The sequence below is a fragment of the Topomyia yanbarensis genome, chromosome 2, assembly GCF_030247195.1.
Source record: "Topomyia yanbarensis strain Yona2022 chromosome 2, ASM3024719v1, whole genome shotgun sequence".
Taxonomy (NCBI): domain Eukaryota; kingdom Metazoa; phylum Arthropoda; class Insecta; order Diptera; family Culicidae; genus Topomyia; species Topomyia yanbarensis.
The window spans coordinates 367,049,687-367,065,067 of NC_080671.1; the positions used below are offsets into that span (position 1 = coordinate 367,049,687).

The 15,381-nt window shown below is 37.8% G+C and overlaps 1 protein-coding gene across 8 annotated transcripts in view; it reads right to left on the bottom strand.

The window, feature by feature from the left end:
• LOC131684449 (GTPase-activating Rap/Ran-GAP domain-like protein 3) overlaps positions 1 to 15,381 on the bottom strand; it is a 446,130-nt gene that overhangs the window by 236,871 nt on the left and 193,878 nt on the right. For 2 of the 8 annotated variants that reach the window (XM_058967347.1, XM_058967346.1), the window contains exon 1: positions 483 to 909. The exons of the other annotated variants lie outside the window; for them this stretch is intronic. The gene's annotated coding sequence lies outside the window, so the exon portion shown is untranslated. Of the gene's footprint in view, positions 1 to 482; positions 910 to 15,381 lie in introns of those variants that run through there. 8 annotated transcript variants of the gene reach the window in all.

Sequence of the window (15,381 nt, forward strand, 5' to 3'; positions counted from 1 at the left end):
TTTATCTTTGAAGTGATATTGTCTGAAGAGATTCTTTTCTTCCTTTGTAGTGCGGGAGATTGTTCGCTCACCCTTATTAGATCTCCTATCAAGAACAGACAATCACTTGAATTGTATTAGATGAATCAATTCGGGGCCACGATATGTCTACCTGCATGCACTGAAAAAAAATTGAGCTACTGAAAGCTACTGAGCATATCACATATTGCTTAATATTTTAAAAACAAAAATTCAAAATGTGTTAATGATATGCCGTTAAATAAAATCATTAGCAAACTCAATACAGCAACATTACTCGATAACTTCAACAACAATATTATAAACCCAAAACTACAATAGTGTTATTCTGCAGTTGAAGAGCTCAACATTTCTTTTGTTAACTACTAAGTTGCTTACTGTAATCCCGTCGTGCGGTAACAAAAATGATTTACATTCAACTATATCCATATGAGCCACCGCTGTAGTCAATTCTCAGCACCTACCGAAAACGGTCTATCACTATTCCAGCTCTACCACCACTCAATTGCACTATTTTCCACCGTTTCAAGACCACATCGATAATTCTGCCAAAACTTCCGCTTCTAACCGCAGATCCTAATTAGAAGATAATGCCGAAACCATCCTTTATCATGCGAACCGTCCGCAAAACACAGCGAAATCACGTCACACTAAACCCGTCATCGCGTGCCACCAACAATTAGGAGGAAAAAAAGGATCCTCGTTGTGATTCGGAACGAGTTTCGATTCCCCCGAAACGCCATCCACACCAGTTGCTTAGTGATAAACTTTTTTTCCGCTTCACGATTACAAATTGATAATATCCATAATTCGACGGAAAGCCACAGCACGCGTCGGTACTTCGACACACTAGTTGCGACCGAACCGGACGAAAGCTCGAAGAATACTAAACAAAAGTTCTATTTGCGTGATACTGCTTTTTTGGTCGATTCACGCGAGCACGCTTGTTGGTATTTTCTTTCTTTCTACGCTGTTGTCCGGAAACTTCATTCATCTCTGGAAATTCGGTACCTAGGACTAGTTGCTAACGAATGCGAACACATTAGATTCGTTTCGTACAATGTAAACAAAGGATTCGGGTTGCACTCGGAGCACGTGGTCGGAGAGCTTTCGATGCGTAAAAGCTCTTTGCTCATTGTGACGGAAAGGGTACATGCGCATTCGATAGAGAACTTGTCGAATGTTTACCTAGGTACGTGTAGATATTTTCATTCTGTTCGTAGTAGCTTTTCCGGAGAGTTTCACAGAAATGTGCTTTCAGAGGGTAACCGGTGCTTACAACTTAACAGATAAAAGCACAGCTTAACCAATAAAAGCACATGCTTATCATAGGCACGGAAATATTTCATGTTCCTACTTTTTACAAATTTCCGTATATGTATATATTGGAAGTTGATAAACAAACGGGAGTTATTATTTAGAATGTTCTCACTAGCGAATTTTGTTCAGGACATACCTAAAAGTGAATTATTTTCACAAAATGAGCTGAAAGCACACGTGAAAATGTATCATTATGATTAGGTTACAATCAACCCTCCTGCAACTTGACGGTTAGCCTAAGTTGTTTGAAACCACCGTGTTTAGGATGAATGTCGTCACCATAGAGTGCCGTCCACTAATCGTGATACTGTAGATTTCTATGCGAGAAAAAAATTTCGTGGCGTCTTTTACGAACGTTATTTCTTTATTTACATTCGGAGGAGATAATCAGGATAATCATTTCAAAATAGCGTAAAAATTTAATGCAAATACAAATAACTCAATTCGTCATTTTGGTGTTTCATAAAATGATTACAAATAGTGCCGAATGAAAAATGCAAAATGCATGATTTTATTTATTGCGTTTCTAGTGTGAGCCTTTCTTCCCCGCCGCCCTTGAAACAACTTTCGCATATGACTATTCTCGAAAGTTTATCGTTAATCCTTAAATATATTTAGTCTTGTGATTGTCATATTTAACTACGCATTTAACGAAGGCGGGAGTGACGTAGTTTGTTTATCTCTGACCGCATGTCATCTAACTGATAGATACTAACATTTACAGTTTCAAATTTACCACGAATTTCACAAGCTCGTTTTTTTGTCGGAGAGGAAGAAAAACAGTTGCGTATCATTGTGTACTATGTTTACATTGCAATACAAATATTAATACCATAATATCTTAAAACTAAATGAAGGAATTCACTAACTAGTATGCGTGCTACTGGTTTGTATGCCGATGATTAAAAAAAAAATGATCGGAGTACTGATACATTATTTTTAGAACAACACCAAACCAAAGTCTTCAAAAATGAATTATCGAATGTAACAAAACTAACGAGAGAATTTTTACTGTTAACAAGTTTGTTTAGAAATCGGTCTTGAAAAAAGCTTGATCCGCAATTTTAGACCCACAGACCCCAAAAAAGTGGTTTCAACGATTTGTAGAGGAGCTGTCAAGTTGTTCCCCCTCTGGTTACCATAAAGCGAACAATGTTCAAAGAGGACGCCTAGTCATTGGAATGTGGTGGGAGGATAAAACCAAAGACCGTATATCATCCTTCACTTTAAACGATTATTTACACATGTTTACCTGCTGTTTTTAAAACACTGGAAGTTGTGTACTACGATCTACCCATATTAAAATGCGATTCCATATTATTCGACCGTAAGCCACCGTGCATTTCCATTTCAATAATAAACAACATGGTCAAGGAGTTATTGTCATGTTTTCTATCTCATTTTCATGGGATTTTCTCTAAATAGAATGGGAGAAAATAATGAGGTTTTGCGCATATTACCAAATACACTTTAGTTTTGAAAAAGAATTTCTATCGGCAAGTGAAAACCCCTTTACCATTCCCCTTTCTCCATTAAATTACCAACCCAAAAATTAGATGAACTACGGTACCATGGATTGGCGCTCAAAAGCTAATCAGAAATACAAAATTAAAGGAGGGTCCTAATACGTAATCATTTATCATGTATTTAACTTTGATAAGATTGTCATGACTTTCCCAACTGCCACCAAACAAGACCAGTATTGGTCTAACAATTGTTGTGTAGATCCACTGAACGTTCTTGGGTTTGAGTGCCTAAGATTGGCCGAAAGCCTGTCTACATTGGCCGAAGTCTATGCAAGCTTTCTTGATTCTGAAATCGAAGTGAGCTGTCCAATTGAGTTTTAGGTCATGAATTACCCCAACGTACTTAACTTAATCTGCGACAATAATGTCAGATTAAAAGAACTGCAATGGACGAGCACCGGTTGTAATCCTTCGTTGCGTAAAAAGCATCATTTATGTTTTATTTGGATTAACTCATAGTCCAATATGAAAACATCATTGCTCAACAACATATACGGCTTGCTGCATCAAATCAAAAATTGTGTTAATACAAATACCGGTGATCATTATACGATAATCATCGGCGACACCATACGTCGGAAACCAAACTCATTAAGTTTCCTAACAGGCCGTCAGCGACAAGGTTCCATAGAAGTGATGACAGCATACCACGTTGAGAATATCCGCAGATACATAGTTTCCTTATATCTACTTGTCTTAACTATGAGCACGGATGTCGGTTGCTAAGCATTGCGTTTAGCTTGTGACATAAAGTTACTCATATTAGAAAGACAGGTTGTCAAAAGCACCTTAAATATCAAGAAAAAACTTGATTGCATTTCCGAAAAAGCTTTTTCAATTTTGTAGGCAGCATTGTATAACAGGGTGGTGGCTGACTTTCCCCGCTGATATACAGCGGGTGCTCGCCTAAGCTAACGTCCCGAATGTAGTGGTCGAATAAACGTTCCACTGAGAAGGAAAGCGGTCAGACTGATCGGTCTGAAACAGTTTTGCCTCCTCATAAGTGACACGGCCACCTTTAGGACGGCGCCGGTGGTAAAGTGGAAAGCTTGACCGCCATTCGTTCCAATTGGTCTGGGTTCAATCCCAGCCGAGGTCGCTGAGATTTTTCTGAGGTGAAAAAATCTGTGGTAACGTCTTCCTTCGGAAGGGAAGTAAAGCCGTTGGTCTCCGGTACATAAGTTGATGGATCGATATCTAGTCCAGATAGTAGAGTTACCTCTCTGGCGTCGGTTAAGATGAAGTAGAATCCCTTCTATACTTACTAACAAATATCCTCCTCCCGTGATACTTATGGAGTGCGCAGTAGTATATACGGCCTCTAGCAAAAAAAAAAGTATCGAACTAACAATTCCTTCCCTTTCCTTCCACGATCTACGTTTGGGCCTGGCCGGTGCCAGTATTGATCAATAAACACTAGGATTACCAGGAGTTGCACATTGAAAGATGTTTCGCTACTCCCAAGCATAATTATCTACTGATTCCCTGTGCAACTTCAGCTAGTCCAGATCGATAACGGATTGGCAGCCAGAGGTGGTCGCACAAGCTCAAGTGGCCTAGATCACTGATGGTAAATTAAAGATTCTTGAAATAAATTGTCCAATATCGATAATTTCGGAAGTCCCTGGTTCCAAACATATTGTAGAACTAAAGCCACTTCGGAGGTGACTGAACCAATTTTCACTAACCTAGTCTCAAATGGAAGGTATAATATGCATTTGGATGTTGTACCATCCCATCCTGCCCTCCCACTTCTTCCTCCCACACCCCTCGCAAATCTCTTACTCACTCCCTTCATAGCAGACCAACCTCACACCCACATTCCCTTCACCCATCCGTATACCAAAATTTGTTGGGTTGTTCCCAACGCATCCTCTCCTCCCAATAATTATTCCCCTACCCTCCCCACCCCACATGTTTTCCTGGTTTTCCCGCAAGGTTATTTTTATTTGAAATAAACACCAGGGTGGCCAGATAGAATTCCCTAATATCGGTAGGATCACTAAAAGTTTATCGGTAGTTATCGGTAGGCCGGGTTATTGTCCCAAAAACGTAGTGTTGACATAGAATTGTAAAATACTGAAAACACAGATCTCAGACCAAATCCAACTCAAAAATGAATGGTGAGTAGGATGTATCCAAAATCAATAAAATTCGGTACTTTCGGTAGGGATAAGAAAATATCGGTAGTTTTACCTTGGTCGTCTGTGAATCTGTAGGGACGCTTAAAATCGATAGGACTACCGATTAATCGGTACGTCTGGCCACCCTGATAAACACCATCCAATGTATATAGTTTTTTTCATTCTGGGGGTTGTCTTGATAGGCCAGATGTAAACAACTGCAGTTTTCCTATGTATGGTTGTCTATGATTACATAAGATTTTCTTTAAAAACAAAAAAAATCGTTTTTGCGTATTACAACGATTTTTTTTTTGAAATGATGTTATATTATATATATTGAACCTAAAATTTATCGAATGGAACGGAAAACTATATATAGCTTAATAACCCAATTAATTCATAGTAATTCGTACAACCAGCGCTTTTGAACCAACTGTATCTTGTAAAACAGCAACCACGAATCTGTTGTATTCTTATTTCTGTTGAATATTAAGTAGGAGTTCGTTTTCGTCAAGATGAACGTGATACATTGAAACAATTGGTTCAAGGTGGCCGGAATGTTGGCGCCATATGCAGTACATAAATATAATCATCTAAATTTTTAAGTTTGAACCCTAAAAATAATGTTTTACACTCTGTGCGTTAAATAATCATTGAACACACACACACATGTTTATAGTGAGACAGTCTAGATTATTGATTGACACGGAAAGGAATGAAACAAATAGAAGGTGGAAAAGGCCGCAACCGCGAAATCGCAAAAATTGTGTTTTACATTTCGTTCCGAAACATCGTCACCGTTCTTATCGCGAAATTATGATTAGCTCCACCGAGTAGTATTGTGTTTCATGTGCAATCAGACTCTATTTCGCCGCAAGCTATAAGCACGAAGAAAAACCTATGGGAAACCGACAGCATAAAGATCGAGCGTAATCAGTCGATAAAAGTCATGTATATGTATCCTTTCCATGCATACTTTTTTTCTTTCAGGACGTCGTAAAGTTGAATTGGGAAATCGCAATAATTCACTTTTCGTTCAAAAGATTACTAATCATAATTCCCCAGAAATTCAAGAAAGAATTTTTTATTCGAAGGGTTATCTACTGGAGTTTAGACTTGTGCGCCGCCGCGCCACGCCGCCGCCGCCGGTAAATTTTAACAAACGCCGACGCCGAAAGGTAGACAGGCGGAGCGCCGCCGATGCCTTTTTTTCATGCCGACAATTCGCGAACTCGAAAATTGTTGACTCATAATTTTATCCACAAATCTAGGAACATTGTTTATGGTCCGAATATACGACATTAACTGTTTCATGATTTATCACATATTGATTTTTATTGGTTGTGCTTTAGATCACGAAATTAACAAAGTATTGATATTTTCTCGAAAATCATTATACGACACTCGGAATATAATTCATGGATCCATTCTTGCTTCGTCAACTGGTTATAGTTGCCAGCATATAAGTTACAATTCACTATTCGTGCGCGTGGAATGGTCCACAAATTCAAAAAAAAAAACACTTCCACTTTCAAGATATAGTTAATGAAATTTACAATTTTGTGCGAATCTTTGCACGTAATCAATTTACGAATCTTTGCACATAATCAATTTCACTGGAACGTAGTTTATTATTCATCGATTTTTTAACCGATTCATGACACTCGAACTCGTGTACTAGACACGATTCACCAGTCGAGCTCGTGAAACTGTTCATGATATAGTTCATAAAGTAATTATTTTCCACATAATCTTAATATACTTACGCAAACAATTACAAGGAACGCAGGCTATTATTAATGGATTATTCGCTCTGCTCTTTGGTTTTGAAATTTCTAAGTGAGCTATTGTGTACAACTGCTAGCAACCAGTCTCATAGGCGCGAACATTAGATACAAGGAAACTACTAGGACCTGTAACCCTGTTATTCTTTTGTTAAGATTCGGTGTAATGTTCGGAATTAAATGAAACTGCGCTGAGCACCAAAAATACATTACCTAGCCACAATTCATGTCCGTGAAATAATTAAGAAAACTATAAGACACGTGACTCTGTGTAAAAAATCCGACGGTAAGCTCAAGACTAATATATCACGATAACACGACGAGAATTTACGAAAATCGTTGCACATCGTTCAATTCTTGACTTTTTTAGTCAATAAAGTTAATACAAATCAATGTATCATCAAGTTATAAACTTGAATCATAAAAATATTAAACATACTTAGACACAACCATCTACTAAACATTTGAGTATGATGCCATCTTTTTTTACGTGAACTAGTTTTGTGGAAACACAAAAATTATTTTCAATACGAGGTTCCACCTTTCATTTATTATCTTGCATTTGGCAAGCAGGGTGTGCACTTTTGGAGCTTCAGTTGAAAAAAAAACAGATGTCGGTAGTACATCGCATGTGACGTTTTTTTAGAATTTTCTTCAAGCTGTAACGTCTGTTTGTATGTGCTGCAAAGTCTGTTACAAGAGACACCGAAAATTTGGGAAATGAATTGTACTGCCAAGAATTTTTTTTAGTTACATAGGCGTCAATATTCGTCACGCCAACACACGCCCGCGTGCCGCCGCCGATGGGGTCCAACGGCGTGACTCCGCCAACGCCACCGCCGCCGGCCAAATATGTCGCTTACGCCGCCGCCGATTAAAAAGGCATCGGCGCACACCTCTACTGGAATTGTAGAGCTAGGGTCGTTTGTGACTTCGTAAGTACTAAAACGTCCACCTTATTACCGGGGTGTTACCAAGTTTGTGTGATCACGGGCGTAGGTGTGCGTGGATGATTGGGAATGGCTTAAGCGTTCGTATGTTAACGTGTTTGCCGCATGTGCTCGCATGACTTCGCGTGCATAAATTCGAGTTTACAACCTTGTGACCAGTCACATATTGGCGTGTATTCTTGGATGGTCACACGGACCATCATTCTGATATTACGGTGCTACACATACATAAAAATAATTGAATGTACTTTTAAAGTGATATAGCAAAGGTTGTAGGTCTGGTCAAATACAACACAAAACCATGTTTGATCAATTTAGAATACCCTCCAAATCTTGATTTATAACAAAAAAAAAAAGATTTTTCGGAGCTTTCGGCACAAAATTTTATTTTACGCTGTTATTTTTCATCCGATTTAAATTTGGTGTTTTGGAAAGAAGAAGAAATGACCTTTCCGGCGATATGCTATATTATGTTCTTATGTTAAAAGTACTATGCGGTTTTGGGACAACAATATGAAAATTACCATTATCTTGCTATTTTTTTATTAAAAATATAATTGCTCAACATTTTTATTAGAAAGCGTCATCGTTTTAATAAAAAATTTAGTAGAACATTTAATCCCGTATCCAACGACCTTTTTATGGCCAAAATCAGTTGAAAAATGGCAGAGTTATTATTTTTTCCCAAATTAGAAACTTGCTATCATGAACTATTAAGGAGACAAAACAATTTGTTTGCTCCATTACGTATGCATTCTAAAGTATGTGTGTGAAAATTGAACATGAAATTGGATAAAATAAAGGATGATATAATTATAGCATCTTATAGTGCGAGACAATACCTCACTAACCCCTCAAGCGTTCATGCGAGCAGGTTTCTAATTTGGAAAAAATAATAGCTCAGCCATTTTTCAACCGATTTTGATTAAAAATAGATCATTGGATGCGAAATTAAATGCTCCTTAAATATCATTAAAACAAAGTCCTAATAAAAATGTTGAGCAATTTTTAAATTTTTAATGAAAAAAGAGCAAAATAATAGTAACTTTCATATTGTTGTCCCAAAACCGCATAGTACTTTTAACAAAAGAACATAACATAGCATAGCGTTGGAAAGAACAATTTTTCTTCTTCTTTCCAAAACACTCAAAACATTAAAAATCGGCTGAAATATGATAACGCAAAAAAAAATTTAGTGCCAAAAGTTTCGAAACATCGTTTTTTTTGCTATAAATCAAGATTTTGAAGGTATACAACATTTTTCATACAATGTTTTGTATTGTATTTGATGAGATCTACAACCTATACTAAGTCTCTTGAAAAGTTCAAAATCACTGTAGCACCGTGTATTTAATTTGCGGTGTACGGTTCAGATTCTGACAGGGAGTGAGTTACCCCATGTCACTAGACTTCCCGGTCAAGTCGCCTTGAACGTGTTATCTAGTGGATATGAGAGCTAATTGGTCCAATAGAAGGCACTGACCTAGACTTCTGGTACCGGAGGATAGAGGCTTCCGGACGGGCCTATTTCATGGTCGCGCGAGCACGGGAGATTTTAGGTTCACGCTTGAGACCGCGTTTGAAAATTCATAAGTACTGAAACGTGCACCTTATCACCGGGATGTCACCATGTTTGTGAGAACCCGGTGTAGGTTGCGTGGATAATCGCGAAGGGCTCAAGCATTTGTATGTTAACGTATTTGTCACGTGTGTGTGACTTGGCGTGTATAAATTCGGTTTTTCTGTCACCATGGAACGTGTTTTATTGTGGATATGAGCGTAATTTTTTGCATACTCCACCTGAAGGCATTAGACCTATGCTATTAGGGCCGAGGATAGGAACTTCCGAATGTCACTAATTCATGATCGCGCGAACAAGGGCGTTTGTCCTGAGACCACGTATGTGAATTTATAAGTACTACAATTTTCACTTAGTCATCATGGTATTATCCTGTTCTCGAGATCGCGAGCGTAGGTGTGCGTGGATGGTCGCGAAAGACTCGAGCGTTTATATGTTAACGTCGCGTGCGCTAGTGGGTATGTTACTTCGCGTGTATACAGTATTGTTTATAACCTAGATGCTATAAGAGATTGAGTTCTTGATCTTGGCGCCGTAGAACGTGTTATTTAATGATTATGAGCGTCATTTTTTTTATTTGTGCAACTGAATGCATGAGTTTAAGTTGCAAGGATCGGGAGTAGAGACTTCCAGACGTGACCGATTCATGATAGCGCGAGCGGTGGGCTGATGCTTGCAACCACGTTTGTAAATTTGTAAATGCTAAACGTTCACTTAATTACGGGAGTGTTTTCTTGTTGGTGATATCGTGCGGCTAAGTACGTGTGGATGACTACCATTGCATGTTTGCGTTTGTGACCAGGTTTGTGTTATAGCATAGGCCACGTTTATGCGTTTTGAATGAGAGAGATTGTAGGTTTCGAATAAGAGAGTGTAATTTATTGTGTTAGTAAGTGTTAGCATGAATCTAATTTAAGATATTGTAATAAAAGGAAACATAACATGCAGAATAGAGGAAAGATTCAAAGAGATTAATTGAAAGTTTATAGATTGACGATATTATTTTTGGCACACTTGAGTAATGGAAAAGCAAACTAATAGAAGTACCACAAATCAGACTATGAAGTAGAATAAAAAACCTGTTTTAATCCACCTAGTGGTGCAATTGGGCCTTTTTCATTTATTCAAACCATGATTCATTAGCTGGTTATGTTCAATATAATTGTGGGAATGTCTACTGCATTCTTATTATACTTAGCACGTATTCCACGACTACCATGAAAGTCGACGCTAACACACTTTAAACAAAAATATTTAATAGGCTTAATCAGCATGAGTTCAATGTTATTTTTAAGTGATCATATTTTGAAATGCTGGGGTAATGGATTTGGAAAGGGAGGGCCGAAGGGTTAGCACAGTGAGAGTGGATGATGCGTCAGAAATTCTTCATCTTATTTTGGTATACGGGATGAAGGGAATGCGGGTAATTTGGACATTATGGTGGCATTCATCAACCCGTAACTCCGGAACCGGAAGTCGGATCAACTAAAAATTCAATGGCAGCTTATGGGAGCGTTATACCTTTCAGATGAACCTAAGTTTGCGTTAATCGGTTAAGCCATCTATGAGAAAATTGTGTGAGTTAAAATGACACACACATACACACATACAGTTTCCGATCTCAACGAACTGAGTACAACTTGTACGAATGTTGCACTGATAGATAGTCCCGGTGCAGCACAATCCTTTGTTTCGCGTGACAACATGAAACGCTTCGTTGAGTGTAATAGGTTAGGACCTCGTGTGCTATGAGAATAACAAAATCGAAGTAAAACGATCTGTTTCCGGAAATACTCGATGTGACTATTATAAAATGTATGTGGCAATGTGGTGAGATTCTCTTGTTAAGGACAATAGATCGAAGATTTTTTCCCAGGCATTTTAAACTGTGTTCAAGTGGTGAGAATACGGTTGAAACATCCCATTTCTTCCTTCGCTACCCTAGAGTCTGGATCTGTCTATTCTCAAACTACTCTGTGTACCTATAACAAACCGTCTCTCACGTGTCAGTGCTGTAAATGATAAGCACACTACGAAAAACCCTGCGTGGTAGCAATTGTCACGACGAAATTAAATACAGAAACTTCTACACAACGTGTCACCCAACCAATAACACCTTCTAAATCATTAGCTAAAGCTAAATAAGTACCATAGTCCTCCAGCGCATTGGAAAAAGCTACCAGCACCACCAGTGAGATGACAAGAAACGAATAACGTGGTTTCCTGACACCTGCGGTGACGACAGCATGGACGAATGCGACTATCAAGAATACATAGTGAATAACCCCTAACGGATGCAGAAAATACTCCACCGCCGAGGATTCTTAATCATCGAAAACTGGAATGCCAGGAAAATCCGAGGAGAACAACGGGTATTGGACAAACCACGCGTCGACAATGCCCGCATCACAGAGGCTTCGCTCCAAAATAGTCGAGCCCTCGGAATATGGGCTGTGCCTAGTCCGCCGACGGACAACCACATTCCACCTCCCCATCTAGGACGAACTTCGTAAAACATTCGACCTATTCGGCTTCATACGTGAAATGTCGAGCAAAGAAGTTTGAAAAGCAGCATTAATTTGTTTTTTGAGGTCGTATTTGAATGTATTTTCAAAAGATTTATCATATTATATTAATTATCATAAATAAATAACATCTAACAATAGCATTTTCTCCGAGATAGCTGAACTGATTTGCACAAACTTTGTTCCATAAATTATATAATTTGTCATTAACTATTGTTACGCCATTTTATTAGCAAGCGACTGGAAGGTGAAGTATATTTTTCAATATTAAGAGCCATAGTACTCAAGGGAGAGCAAGTAGTTGAAAGGAGAAAGTTTAGAAAAGCGTGGAAGGGTCATGTGTGCAAGCTTAGAGTTTACCGGCGACTTAACCCTTTGCCTGCTACCGTAGGAGTCAAGATCATTAGTTCAAACACAGCCGAATTTTTTGAAAAAAAAAAACGAGATTTTTTACTTTTAATTGTTTATAACTAATGCGGCGTAACGCTTACGCAACCCGGCACAATTAGTTAATGGATCCGCGGAAATACAGAAAAAACACAACGGATTTTAAAAAAACGAACACTATATATTTTCCCTACTTTTTCTTACACGATCTCACTTCCTAAACTACCCTACTGTGCGATTCTTTCACGCCTACTTCATCTACCACTTGAATTGATCTCGGTTGTTGGCAGCCAGAGGTACGCATAGTACATGGGGCCCAGCCTCGATCGTGTTAATTGGAAAAAGGGAAAAAGCCTCGATTCTAAATCTTCTGAAGTTTATATAGTAAATTTCTTGATTACCCAGCAAACCAGCAATCGTATATAAAAGTTTACAATAAATTACAAATAATGACAGACTAAATCAAAATTACAAATAGTGCAAGCAAAAATTATGTTTTGTTGTAAAAAGTTCACATAAAATGCAAATCTGTGATCGAAATACAATGTTGACTTGAAGTTATTTATTAGTCCACTATAACTTAAAACAAAATTGTACATGCGGATTAATAAAGACAATTTTGAAACATTGTACAGAAATTAATTTGCAATTGGATTAAACTGCAAAATCGTTCAAAAAATAGTCACCTCCTTCTAGCACTTCGCAAATTCTCTGCCAGACTAGTTCAATATTTGAGCAATAAAAATGGCTTGAGTACAGAATGTAGGTTGTGATTTGACAGGTATAGAAGGTATCATTGGAGTGCCATATTTAGGTTGGATTATGGTATTTTTAGATCGTAATCACAAAGCGATAAAAACGATCAAATGTAATCGTTGCTTGACAGTGTATAAATAGATGAGTACATAGCGGCTATGCTGGGAATACGAAGATCTCAGGTTCGAAACTGGAAGTAAATCGAAGCAGGTAATTTTGATAATTGATGTTCCAGTAACTCCAACCTCATCCATGAAAAACATATCTACCAGTGTGTGTGGGCGTAACTGTGTCTTATAACAGAATTATGGAAATTTCATCCTGATTTTTTATTTTCATAATATTATTTTTTTAAATATTTCTTGTTACCACACTGGGGCCTTAAGCTGCATAAACCTTCATGTGTGATTGTAAAATTGATCATATATAAACTCAAAATAATAAGCTAGATGATTGTATAATGCTTCTGATGAGATCAAAATTCGTCGTAAATCACATAGTTCTACTATACCGATTTGTTGTACGTATATGGCCTCCACTTTTGTTCACATAGAAGAGATCTGTGCATTTTATACAATCAATTCATATCGTAGAAGAGTACAGTTAATCAAATTGCAACTTATTAAAGTGAATCAAAATGTTGGCTGGGTACTTCAGCAAAAATTACAATTATGAACTATCTATCCCTGTTCCGCATGCGATTGACATTATATTGTATTAGTATCGCATGGCTTTCTATCTTTCTCCTTCGTATGTAACTTTTGTGTTAATGTATTCCTATTCTCCTCTATCCTAAGGTAACTCTTGCTGTCTTCTATTATTTTCCGAAGGTTCCCCGAACGTGAGTACTTCCTAATTGGTTTAGTGTTAGTGAGCCTTCGGCTCTCGCTAGAACCTTGTGTTCTCCTGTTCTAACTAAAGCTATTCGTCAGTAGTTGAACGCTCTATTTCCCGAACATACATAATCTTACTAAGATACATTATGCATTTGTATCGATGGGCTCACAATCGTGAAAGCGCCACGCCTATGTAAATAATTACTTTAATTAATATTGGCACAGCCAAATTCTATACAATCATAAAAACACCTGCAGCCGGTGTCATTGGAAATCAATTATTTCCCGCGGATACCTATTAACAATCATTAAATCTACGAGCAACATAATGACTCACATTCGTTATGCTATGTGCACCGGGACTTAAGCCGCTGCGTTTGCAAATTCGCTAGTGGCGAGTTCTTTCAGGTCAACCTCAGAATTGTTGGTTGGCAATTTTATGTGTTTACAATTGTGGGGCTGTTCACTAATAAGTAATTAACAAAGTCATATAATTTTTTGTACTAGTTGTACTCCTTACATCCCTAAGAGTTGGTTAAAAGGAAAAAATGTACTGTTATGTCAACTCTAACTAGAAATCCAATAAAAACTTAGGAGAAGTAGGTGGGACGTATTCGTCCCACTACGTCGGAAAGGGTTAAAGCTTTCTTCATAATTATCCTATAAAAAGGAGAAAAAACCTAGTCAAACCTTTTATTCGTTGGATATTTTATCCGGATTTTAATCATCGAATGACCTGTCTGTCTTGTTGTCATAAGAATATTTTTGTGACTATCCAACCCATCTATTAGGTCCCGACACTTTTTCGCAATGACAAAACATCGAATTTATTTCTACAAGCAAATAATCATTCGGGCGAAGAAGTCGCCTGCTTCTAATATTTTCATTGTTTATCCTATGACCTTTCTGGGAAATTACAGGTTAGGGCCGAAATAAACTGCTGAAACAACTGAAATTTGAAACACTATACTGCCCATCATCACATATTTGTAGCATTTTATGTGAGTTTTCCTATCTTCGTGGGACTGATTTGCGATAAAGGGCAGTGCTAAACTGAATACTTTTTTCGCTAGATAGTACACCTTCACTAATCTTGAAAATGACTAATTAACCTTCCAGCACTTGTGCCATTCCACTGGGAAGAACTTTTCCGAAACTCTAGCGAAGTCCTCTTTGAGCATCAGCTGCTGTTCACTTGGAAAGCCATTGACGTGAGGACCTAGGGATGTGGGTTAAGGAAAAAATATAAACCATTGTTGTAATTGAAAAATTATTGCTACTCTAGGAGCCATTAGGTGTTATGACCGAATTTAACGAATACTTGAAGCGGACTCTACAAGAAATTACTGATATGCCTATAATGCTCTTCTAGCAAATACAAGACAAGTAAAAAAGTTGAAAAAAATGTTAGAGTTGAGTAATTTTCCCTATAATGGAGTCTCTCGGAATGATGTGTGTCTTCAACAAGACAAGCAGACCTATTCCAGGAATAAGTTTCTATAAAAGAACAGAAAACGATATGAAAGTATAGTTACATTTCAGATAGAAACGTGTAACTAAGTGACAGAACAAAAATC